Genomic DNA, 12,937 nt, shown 5'->3' on the forward strand with positions numbered 1-12,937 from the left:
GCACCCCCAAGGGAGGCGCGCTCCCCAGGTTGAGAACCCCTGCTTAAGACAGTAGATATCGAGTATGTTCATAGGCCACATTGTAACCATGCAACGCTGTTGTTGTGGTTTGATTCTAGTCACCGTTACGAGCAAGTCGCTGACATTGACATCCAGTTTCGAGAAGGCAAAAGGAGCACGATTTATGGAAAAATATACCGAAAAGTAGTTATTCACAGACGTGAAAACGCCAATGCGGTACCGTTATATGCAGGTTACGTGAAGAAGTTACAATAAATATAATTCCAATATCAGTGGCTGCATTGCTGTGTCCTTCTGACTCAAAACGTCCCCGACGCCCCGAGAAATCCGATGCCGGTTTCTTAATTGAACCAAGTTCCTCGTCTGCAGTTAAATCTCTTGTATACGTCACAACTCATACGCAGGGCTACCGCCTGATTACTATACGAAAACGAAGGGAGCCTAGAAATATGCCAACTTATATCGTCGTTAGAGCCACTGTTTCAGTGGTTTATAACTGTATTCAACGGGCTAACCCTCGTATTCTCGCCAAATCCGTTGTTTGCGAATAAAGTTGTTGCTTGAATAGAACCCCTATGTTGTGTAATATGATGTAATATACTATCATATAATTAGGCTTGATAATAACGCATTCAATTGGAAAACAAGGGCATCGATATTAAAGGGGCACTGCGCTCTAAAAATGATGTGGTCTCAAATTGAAGGTAGAAGCGAACAAAAATATTTGGCCGCGGCCATTTCCTTCAGAACGCCACCGTAATGGAGCTGCAATTTATTGAAATTCCTACAAGACCCGCTGCCGCGGCTGCTTAACCCGTTACATGGCACGATATCTTCACCGTCGCACTTGCTCGACGCGATTAGGCAGTCACGCAAAGAACGATTTTTAGATAGTTGTCAGCCGATGTTATGAAGGAAAGGTGTCTAAGTTTCGTTCTCTGCGTGACTGCCTTATCGCGTCGAGCAAGTGCGATTATCCTTGATCCGGGGATTATCAACGAAAAAATCAGATAGTTCTGCTTCTACTAGTCGGAATTGACTCAAATTTGATTTGCATCGTCTTTGAAGACAGCTGAACAATTTCATGAGGTTGACAGAAAAATTTGAGAATTTTTATTTTTTATTTTTAATAGTAAATTAAAAATTTCAATTCAAGACTGCACGGCCTTTACTGGTTGGAATTGAGTCAAATTTGGTGTGCATCGTTTTCTTGGACAACCTGACGATTTAGTCATTAGGCGAGTGAGATTTGGAAAAAAAAGTTTTTTTTGAACAACCCTAATGCGCATGGGTACTCATTAGCAAGGTGACTCGTGAGCATGGGGTCAAATAATCATGGTGCCACATGAGCATTGAGACTCATCGGCATGGCGACAATTCAGCATGGCTACACGTGAACATGTTGACACGTGAGCATGCGATATTTCAGAAAAGCGACACATCAGCATGGTGACAGGTGAACAGGGTGACAAGAGAGCATGCGGTAGATAAGCATGCGATTTGTGCAGGGCATGGTATGGTATGGTATGGAACGAGAATTTTCCATACTCCATACTTGCCTTACTCTCTCCATACCATACTTGCAATTTTCCATACCATACCAACATTGTTCCATACCATACTTGATACATATTCCATACTTTCAAATACTTCAATATCATAAGTATAGTACCTTTTCTAGCACCTATATTATTGATATTTCGGATGTCGTTATTGCTTAAACTAGCCATGATGCGAATCTAACTCCTGGTAATAGTTTTACAGAGTCTGTTTTGGTGAGGTTTAGTTCACAGTGGTGAGGTGCCGTGTACCTCTACTCGACAGCTTCCGCGAGCAAAATGAGATAGTCAGCAGATTGTTATCTAGGAATGTCCACAATAGGGACTGGCAACATACGGCCCGCAACGAGATTTTGTCCGGCCCGCGACCAGTTTCCCGTCTTACATGATCATGTGGCCCGCGGCCCCAATCTGCCGAGATTCCCCACTAGTTGCCTAAACATCAAATTTTAGTGACTGCATGTTATTATATAGGTCTGCGCACTGCGCGAGAGTGGAGCTTATGGGTAAGTTCTTCGAAGCGAGAAGACTTGCATTATCGGCATTTACCATGTACTCAACCCTAATGAATTGATATCTTGGTAAATTCCGCGGGTAAAGGGGCTTATCAAACGCTTTGAAATCTTAATTGAGGATTGCACTGCGAGTTAGTTGATCAGAGAGAAGCAGACATGGCGGCGCCTGTATGTCAATACTGTTCTCAAATCCACATTGTATTTTCATTATTGGCGAGAAATGGCTTTGAAGTGACATTGCTGTCGATAAAATACATTCAATAAATACGATTTATTCCTTGTATATATGGGCGAATAATTTATCCATTCAGCAATCCGGCCCGCCAGGTACTTAATTTTCCTATATTTGGCCCGCCGACTAAAGAAGTTGCACGCCCCTGCTCCATAAGAATATCATCGCATTTCCGGCACATTGGCATGAGGCACATGCACGTTTGAAGTAAATACTCGCAAAATAATTTATAATATAGGCGCACCCATAAAATATCCCAGCTGCAGGCGATCAATACTGCAGCGATTTGCGCAATTGTTAGTACAGTATTTGGTTGGGGTTAGTGTGGCGAGAATTTCAAACTAGATATACCCCACTCCCTGATCTATAATCCTAATGCGAGAGCGTTTGAGATATGACCAATGAGATATCTCGGTATGTAAATAGTATAAATGTGCGGATAATGTTTCAGAAGAAATGTCATTATCAATCACATTGAGCATTAAGTACGTTGCATCATGATTGCTTGTATAAGCTCTCGTCGCTCAAGGAATGAGGTAGTTGGAGTAGCCAACATTACCAATTACTGCGTCACATGATAGACTATGCTCGGAGACGTCGTGTCTAGACTCAATAGAATATCGGATCAACATTACTGTTGTCATTATTACATCACAAAATCATGTCATTGCAAGTGCTCGTAAAACCGTTGCACAAGCATGTATTTAATCCTACACAGCGTTCAATAGTTCACGTTCACACATAACAAAAGCGATCTTATTCCGTGAACAGCGAACAACGTACGCTTCTTGAAGCTTGCACAGATCACGATAAAATGTATAAAACATCAAAGTATGGAAGTATGGAAATGTCGTTCCATACCATAGATTGAAATCTTCCATTCCATACCATACTTGCTTTGTTCCATATTCCATACCAAAATATCGATCCATACCATACCATACTTCCATACCATACCATACCATACCATGCCCTGGATTTGTGAGCATGCGACGCTTGAGCACTTCTGCGTGGGGCGGGAAACATCGGCATAGCTGCACATCAGCATAGAGACACATTATCTTGCGGTATTTCAGCATACGACATTTAAGAATATGATATTCCACCATACGACACTTGACCACACCCGGTTGATCAGGTTAATCATAAATCAAGTATAGACATCTGCATGTTAAACTGTCTGCCTCAACCTCAACGTATGTCACTGCCTACTACTTCATTGTCACATCTTTCCTGAATACTCCCTAACCTTTACAGTGAAGTATGACTCTGTATACGATGTGAGTTGTGAGCATTCGCGTTTCCTGTCTCCTCATTTCCATAAGATTATCTCCCCAGACTCAAAAAAAGTTGATACACGCAATTAGGAAACGTACCAAATATTGCTCAGAAAACGAAAGTATCACCATCAAAAACGAAACATCGGCTGATCCATAATCATGATCATACAACCATAGTCAATAGTCAAGTTTCAATTTAAACACATAAGCTGATGTTAGAAGCTGTTTCGTGGATAAAATCCATCCTTATCATACTTTGATTCGCGTATGAGCGGATGGCGCGTTCAAGTCGTTTTGCTCAATTGCCGCATGACTTAATGTCGCATGCGGAAGTGTCGTGATGCTCATTAAGTGCCGCATGCTAAACTGTCAACATATGCTTATGTTGCCCTATGCTATTGTGTAACCATGCTCATATGTAAACATTGTCAAGTGTCCCCATGTGGATGTGTCTCCAATCTCCATGTTCATGTGTCTCCATGCTCATATGTCCCAACGCCGATGTGTAACCATGCCGATATATCCCCACCCCACGCTAATTTGTCACCATACTCAGGTATCCCCATGCTGATATGGCACCATGTTGATGTGTCCCCGTGCTCATGTGTCGACATGCTAATGTGTCCCCGCGCTCACGTATCATCATGATCATTGATCATGTGTCCCCAACTCCCCATGTTGTTGTGTCGTATGCTTAACAGTCGTTTTTCATTTTGTCGTATACTCAAATGTCGGGCAACCATTAGTAGTAGCATGCAATCTTTTGAAATACATCGGAGCCGGAGCTAATTTCCAAACAACCGGCTCCAGCTCGGGCTCCCGATCCGGCTCCACTTTAATTCAATGTAACTCCAAATTCCAAGCATTACATTTAGACACAAAATGACTTTTTCCCAACTCTCGAGTTGCGTGATACTGAAGTAAACACCGTTCAAGCGAGAGAGCGAGGACTGTTCTCGCGTAAGTGACATAAATCGTGCTCATTCCTCAGTTTCCTCTTATCTCCTAATATAAACTCACAAACGAAATGCGGTATCACGCGCTCGATGGTGTGTCAGGCGCGGGAATTCAGAGAGCGTTGACCGGATAACCGCATTTTCCATGTGCATTGTCGAGTTGCGATGTTTTCTGTACCGAGTGTCGAGTTGCGGGTATTATTCTAGAAATAGTTCGGGATGGATTCCGAATTGGCCCGATTTTTGTTGGGAAACGGTATAGAAGAGAGACTCGTCTACTTATTGAAAGGTAAATGTTAAGAATATCAATCACACACATCATAGGAAGCTATTAATGGAGGTTCTCTTTACAAACGATATGCCGAATATATAGTGTTGCTTTCCCTTTCAACAGCTCGGCTGTTATTGGTTAACGTGCAGCTGCGCTTTTTGATTCATTGTAAGCTTTCGGATGCAGATATAGTACAGCTGTTCTTGAATTTTGCGTTATACTGCATGGTAACAGTGCAGCACATGACACCGTTGTTTGTAGCAATCGGCAGAGTGCAATATTGTACAGTAAAAACTGATGTAAGTTCCTAGCAGAAACAGTACGTTATGTAAAATGGTTTTAAAATCGTTTTCATTTGAAGATAAAATCATTAACAAATTTCTAATATTGATGTTATCCCCTTCTTATGACACAGCTTTATTGCTATTTTGTATATGTAGCTCAGATTGAATATACTTCAATGTCTGAACCACTGATTGCTTGCTGTTTATGCCCATTTTTCTGTTCTGACCAAGATTCTTTAACAAAGCATTTGTTGCATCGTCACAAGGATAATTGCGATTTCATAATATCATGCAGAATTTACCATTTGCATTTTCCAACTTCAAGGGGCTAAAGAATCACGTTGTCAAGCAACATAAAAGTATTGAACTGACAGGTCCACTGAGACCTTCTGGAACTTGTAGCGAAATTGACTCTTATATGAATAAATTGGATATAGAGGCCACGCCGGCAGACGAAGTTTAGTCTCGCCCTATTGAATCGGTTACTTTGGCTCAAGCAGCTTTGCTGTTGCAACTAAAAACTATTCGTGAACTGAGTGATTCAATGCTTATTGATCTCTTGTCATCTAATGTCAATCTGTTGAGTAGCATTTCTGCGGATAATTGCTCTCACAATTGTTATCTGTGGCATGATACGCTCATAATTGAACAAAATTATAAATTCAACCTTTTTACTGCAAATTTTGTTAAAATTAGGTGCAGCTTTCTCGCGATTTTAGTGCAAAAAAAACTTGCCCTACTGATGATCGTTGGTCTTTATTTTGTCGATAGAGATATATACAATTGAATAGTATATTCATATTGAAATGAACCCGAATATTTTCGGCTGACACTCGTCAGGGGTAATCGTCAGCAACTAGTAGAGAATTCGAAAGAACAGCGTATATCAACAATCGTAACACAAAATATGACGTCACCAGCACGAATACGTGAGCGTTCAATGTACTATTTTTAGATGATACACGAACTCTTTTTGTTGACACAGCCTTGGCTGGTGTATTTTGATAAAAGTCGACTCCAAGGCACACAAATGAAAGTGTGAGCGACCCTTTCCGAGTATGCGAAATCTGTCGTCTCGATAATTTTTCGCACAAGCAGAGCTCATTGATACCACTGCTCCGGCTCCAGCTCCGGCCCCGGATCCGAAAACTATGGAATGGTTTGGTTGTAGCCGTCGCAAGGAACCGTCATTTTGTGGATATGCAAATTCCTGTGACGTGTAAATATTTCATGCCTTTTATCGATGACCTCTTAGCCGCACGAAAACGCACTTTACTTTACTCCATACCATTGCTATATGTAGTGTAGGCCCTACACGAGGGGTGTCAAACATACGGCCCGCAAAGCCATTTTCAACCGGATCCACTTCAATTTTATTCAGAGCTCCGGCTCCGCTGAAAATGCGCGGCTCCGGATCCTGGCTTTGGCTCCGGCTTCAAAGCCCTGATAGTAACCGTGTAGGCTGTATAGAAGAAAGTCGATGAATTTGAACGAATTGCATCTCAGTCATGGTGACTCGAAATATACTTGTTGAGTAATCCTGATTTCCGTGTGTAGTCGACTAGGCTTAATTCGGACACGATGGTTCCTCGCACATTTGGCAGAGAAGCGGAGAAACGCCATTGGCCGAATTAGGCGAAAAGCGATTGTCCACTTCATTGTCATGTGTTAAGGCAGACAATGCATTGAAAATACTGTACCGTTGCGTAATAAATAAATTGCAGCTACGCCATACTGCAGTAATTGTTAAGCAGTTATACCTTTACTTTGGATGTATCATTCAGTATTCTGATACCAAACGGTTCAATAAATACTGTATACTGTATCACACACATATTGGGTTAAAACAGTTCTCTAATTCTACAAGTATACATTTGTGAGCCATGCTGCAAGGGCTGAAACGGTATTTTCACTTGATGAAAGTACACCACTAAACAGTTGAAATGTTGAGCAAATAGTTTTTATCCGGGCAGAAAATCAGTCATAGTAAAGCTCAACAACGCAATGTAAGGCTAAATCCGCATAACACAATGCTTCTGTGGCCGGTACTTTTGCGCTAAGGTCTTGACTGAAAGAAAGGTCAACTTTACCGAGGTACAAGTCAATGTTTCACCATAATCACTCGCCGTGTCCCAAAACGAACGATTTACTAATTATTCGGTTGATAGGAATCGCGAACATGTGTCCGAATAAACCGTGGTCTTTTTGCGTGCAATTTTAGTTTTGTTCCTGGTAATTTTGACCGAATAAAGCGGTTGTCCGGAATCCGGACTATTCGCTGTCTGAATTAAAGCTGATTCGACTTTAGTTCCTTCTCTTGTTTAGTTCCTTCTCTCGAATATTCGAGCCATGGATAGTTAGTTCTAGATATCCGTGGTTCGAGATATCTCGAACGCCTGCTACATATATGACGTTGACAATAACGTCTTTTATTGATTAAGATATATAACCTAGTAGGCTATGTCACAGTGGTTGTCGAACCTAGGTATGTTGGTAAGCCGTGCTTATACTCTGTGATTTTTATTTCGACGCGACACTTCAATTCTGCATGAGTGACGATTTTACAGGCGTTGAATCCAATCTGTCAAGTCAAACCTGCTTTAATTTGGACTAAAAACTTTGCGTGTCCGTCTACTATCCAACTTAACACAAGGAAGCAACCCATATTGAACAATAACGTATATGAATGCTTTGGTTGGCAAATATACGAGGATGCGTAAGCGAGTTTCGCAATATTGATTGCTCGTCCGATGATATGAAGTATAGAGAGAGTGAAAAACAGTAACGAAGAAACTATATAGCCAAGCGATCAGACACGACGTATCAATTAAATTAACCAATCAAATCAAAATAAAACCGGACAATTGGAATTGTTGATTAGAAAAACGAAATACAAATAAAGGACAGTTGAATTCCTAACTGATTCACTAAAAACATCACTCGTCAAAACAATTATTGCGAATATGCGACATACCCACAATGTTATTCGGCACCACTATGTTTGCGAATGGTATGGTGTACAGTATTTTTCGCCATGTATTTCGCTTATACCTCAATTGTGCTTATTTTAGTGACGTAGTTTATCGTACTATGTACGTACATCACTAGTCAGTAATCTAGTATAATCACCCGACGAACCGTTTAGAAGGCATAAAATGGCGACACAGAAACGCCAATTGCGATACCCGCCGAGAAAACGCGTTCGCCTTCAAATTCAATTGTATTCCGGCGTTTACAGTAATTCGCGAGATACCTCATTTAATTGCAGCTCCATCACGGTGGCTTTCTGAAGAAAATGGCTGCGGCCAAAATTGCTTTTTTAATCTACTCTTCAATTTGAGATCACATTATTTTCAGAGCGCAGAGGCCCCATTAAATGTTTCAGTAAGTCGGTCTGCACAGAAACCAGGAGAATATGCGAAAAGTAAAGACACCATTAGATCAACTGAACGAAGCTGTGCTGTAGAAATCTACTGTTTTCTATATATCCAACACAAAAATGCCCCATTTATTGTTGTTTTCATCGGATTCTCCTGTCATATTGTAATAAGTGACTCTCAACTTCCCATACTTATAAATGTCATTAAAGTGATCAAGAAATAGCAGTTATTTGGTAATGACAAACCAAGTATCCCTGAGCCTACAATAAGCGACGACAATTTCTAGACACAGACGGAATGAACAAGCAAGCAATATTGTTGTTTACCAAGGCAGCATCATTCGAAATCAGATCTGGCAGGGACGAAAGCTGCGACTAAAATTTCAGTGGAATGAGCAATTGGCTGTAAAGCTGAGTCAACGCTGGAATAGTGCTATGACTTTTTGTTTTGGTCCCAACCTGACATGTAATTCTTGAAAAGATATCAATCATCACGGCGTTTCTTTGGCTCGTGCAAAGCCACGGGGATTAAAAATTGCATCTATTAGACTTTACCTCGAGTCCATATGCGTGAAGTCTCAGACTAATTCTGGTAGACCGTTCGAGGTGCCCAGCAGTTATCCTGATCTCCCAACGCCACACAAAAGTAGTCTACTCTTTGCAAGCTATCTTGATGACATTTCACGCATTGAATCGCTAAATGCTCATCGTGTTCTCGTCACAGATGTAACAAAACAAAATTGGGTCGTTATTACACTATCTCAATCGATAGATGTATCACTCATTTTTATGCCATACTTGAAACGTACTTGAAACATTCTGCAAATTACAGCATGGGACAGTAACTGATATTGAAAGCGTGTTACCTTCGGGCTCACTAATCGTCGGTAACGAGTAGGGCGATTTTTTTTTGACAAGTCAAAATTGTAGCGTTAGGTCAAAAAATGTCAAAATTGTTTACGAAGTTAAAACTTTTTTGCAACCTGAATTTCGTTCGTATCGTAGATATTTGCACTGTTGGTGAACTTATCATTCGACATTTTACAGCTTGTAGCCTACCTGATATGCTGCCTACCGTTCTAGACGGCCAATTGTCTGCTAATTGTGAATCAAAAACATTCAAATGAAACAAATAGGTTAACATGGTGTTATGCTCAACGTACCGCAATATCCCGACTGAAGCATGGTTGCATGGTTCTTATATCAAGAAGAGCATGATGAAAAATTTGTGATGTAGACACCATTGCCGGAATGAAGCAACGCAGTTTGTCACCAACAACTGCTGCTGTAGAACGTTCTTTCTCCATTCTTGGCAAGCTACTTAGTGAGGACAGACACTTTCTACCCGAGAATGCAGGAAAGTATCTTTAGTTGTACTACAAATTTTTCAAATCATTTCTACCACAATGCGTAATGTAACGAGAGATTTCGTTAAAATAAAATTTTTTCATGTAAAAATTTGTCAGTTTCGGGGGCAAAAAAGTTTTTTTTTTCTGGTCAAACTACTCCGTACGGATGGACAGTTCGAACCAGAAATGAGGATAAGTAGTACAATTCTAACATTATGTGAGAAAATACCTAAATTGCATACGTTAGGTCAACCGCCGACTGGAGAAGTTCCCCGCCCGTGCCCTATACCGGCTAACCCTAACTAATTAATATCAACGCCACAAGCTTTCACATGCTCATGGGGAGCAACAATTGTTGATGGTCATGTTGTTGTGGATAAGATTGTAGGCTAATACACAAGACTCAAGAGCAGGTGTGTATCTTTCGGGGACGTGTCGTAGGTAATAATATGCCATACCCCGCAAGGGTTTTTAGTTTTGCCAAGAGAATACGGCAGCAGTGCGGAGATCTGCACATACCCTGTTAACGTATTACCAGCATTTGAGCGATTACATGAATTGGTTTTATTCTTAACATAGTATCTTCCCTGCGTATGTTTATCATTCTAGCTTCTCGACCCAACATATCAATGCCGCAAATATTGCGAACGACTTTTGGGCATTGATTTGGCCTCAGAGACGCAGGAATCTCCCGATATAGAGTCCGGATTGAGTTTCGTCTCCGCCCTCTCATCACCGCCTTGTAACCAGCAGCCTCTCGCAAATCGCCACGAACACTGCGAATCCACAGGAAAGGACAAGAACTGGTCGCTCAACGCCTACTGGAAGCGCTCTATTCTCGTTTTGCTCTCTATTCGCTAAACTGTACCCTTAGCGGCGGCAAGAAACCATACCCGGTTTATAAACAATATACATGATTGTTCAGATATGAACAATATTCATGCATGCATGCATGCATCAATAAAATCAGCACGATGGAATTATATCAAAAATCAAAAGAAAAAACTTGTAATAAATCACACTAATTTAATTCAGCCTGATTTAAACCAGAACCCTATCTGTACGGATGTCAGTTTCCAGCTTTCCACAATTCACACTACATGTTAGCGTATTAGTATTACGGTCTTTCATGAGAAAGATACGTCATCAAGGATTAGCTCCATCGATTTATTTCTTACCATGGACAATTGCCAGATGAAAACCGGAAGCCATGATTTAACTCACATATAAAACCTCATACGATTTCACTGTCATAGGGCAATATCACATTATGCAAATTAGAAATTAGACATTTGAAGTTTATTACATACTTCGGTTTCTTGCATGAATCGGCTTGGCACAAACGTTTGGAAACACCGTCGTTTGTAGCTAGTGAGCGCTAAAACACAACCACGGCAATTAATTTAAATTTATTCATAAATTTTGGCAGTTTGATCAAAAATATTTGTCGTTATAATTTCTACGGATCGATACTAAGAGCAATTGTATGTTGACCTTACATATCTCGCTCTACCAAATGGGATACGTATATGATTTCGCTCCACTCGTTGTCGAAATGTCAAAGTTTTGCGAGGGGGACCTGATCGGTAGCCAGGAGTAATCATCACTGGATTACAGGCTACTGTGGGTACATTACCAGATTCACATCGCATTCACACAAATAAATGAATGTAGTCTCATGACTCTTTTCGTTCAAACTCCAAAGTCTCAGGTAGAAGTGCTACCAAATGAAGAATTTCAACTAAAACTTCCCCGCCCAGCGCTCATCATCAATCGTTGCAGACGGAATTAAAATGATGATGTCGTCAATAGCTCATGGGTGCCGTCAGCCCACTGACTTCCTTCAAACGACGTGATAGGGAAACTGTCGATGCGCACGACCATAAACGACACAGCCTAACAATCTCCGCGCTGACCACAGAAATTTAATCCTTGTAAAACCAGATGTTATCATCAAATGCAGCTGCATCAGCCACCACGATATTGCAATCTGATCGCCGTGGCACGCACCTAATCTGCTACACTGCAACACATCAAGCTATGAGAAAATTTAATATAGGAAAGAGGATTGATAACACAACAATACACGTACATTCTTCATACGGCGGTATAGACGAGGTCATCATTGGCGTAGCCAGGGAGGGGCGAAAGGGGCGATCGCCCCCCCCCCAAAAAAAATAAAAATAAAAATGAAAAACTAAAAAATTGCAAAATATTCGTTCAATTATGAGAATACAACAGTACCAGTAGATACACTAGAATAGACCGAGGTCGTTGGGCTGATTGATTGAGTCTAGGGGTTTCTGTTCAGCATGGGGGGACTATTAGTACCGGCAATTTCCGTAACGGGACAGACGAAGACGTAAATCCGACTGGCACAGGAAAATAACGCCACCTCCCGTTTAAAATTGCTCATTTAAAATCGCACGAGTCTGATTCAAGGATTTTTTTTAAATTTGGTCTGGTATGTTTCAGCGATTCCAATATTTAAAGTAGCGTCAATCTTTACCAGAGGTTACTAAATAACCCTGCTTCAACGAAGTGATTAATAAGAATAGGAACCACTTGCTCATATGCACGCACCGATATTATTGATCAATTTCATTCATTTATTCAAAACAATTTTGCTCTCAGCGCGACTAGGCCCGAAATTCACACTGATTTTTCATCACTTGATGCCAGCGATTTAGGCTCGTCCGTCAATCGATCGCCTAATACAAGATGTACTTGGAACTGGAAGCTTCCATATGGTGTATGTGTGTGTGTGTGTATGTGTGCGTCTAAAAATCGCATGTATATTGGGTAGTGATGGAATTGCCATATAAGGATGTACGGTCCCATGAGGTGACCCCACGGGGAGCTCCCCTAAACTCGTAAAAAACTTGCCCCCTCCCCCATAAAATTGTGTTTCCGGCTACGACCTTGAGTGTGCGCGATCTTTTGAGTGGTGACAGCTTTCTCCGCAAGTCGTGAAGTAACTACAGCAATAAATGAAAACAACTGTCCCGCCCGGCGCATACCCTCTAGCAACTCATTGTAAATTGACATATATTATAGAGTATTTTTTTGAAAATTTATGGAACTTGTTCCA

The 12,937-nt window shown here is 41.0% G+C and overlaps 1 protein-coding gene across 1 annotated transcript in view; it reads right to left on the bottom strand.

Moving 5' to 3' along the window:
- LOC145435014 (uncharacterized) overlaps window positions 1-12,937 on the bottom strand; it is a 281,315-nt gene that overhangs the window by 212,341 nt on the left and 56,037 nt on the right. The window lies entirely within an intron of this gene.

Source organism: Botryllus schlosseri, chromosome 3 (assembly GCF_051294905.1).
Source record: "Botryllus schlosseri isolate E-star chromosome 3, Bs_hap1, whole genome shotgun sequence".
Taxonomy (NCBI): Eukaryota; Metazoa; Chordata; class Ascidiacea; order Stolidobranchia; family Styelidae; genus Botryllus; species Botryllus schlosseri.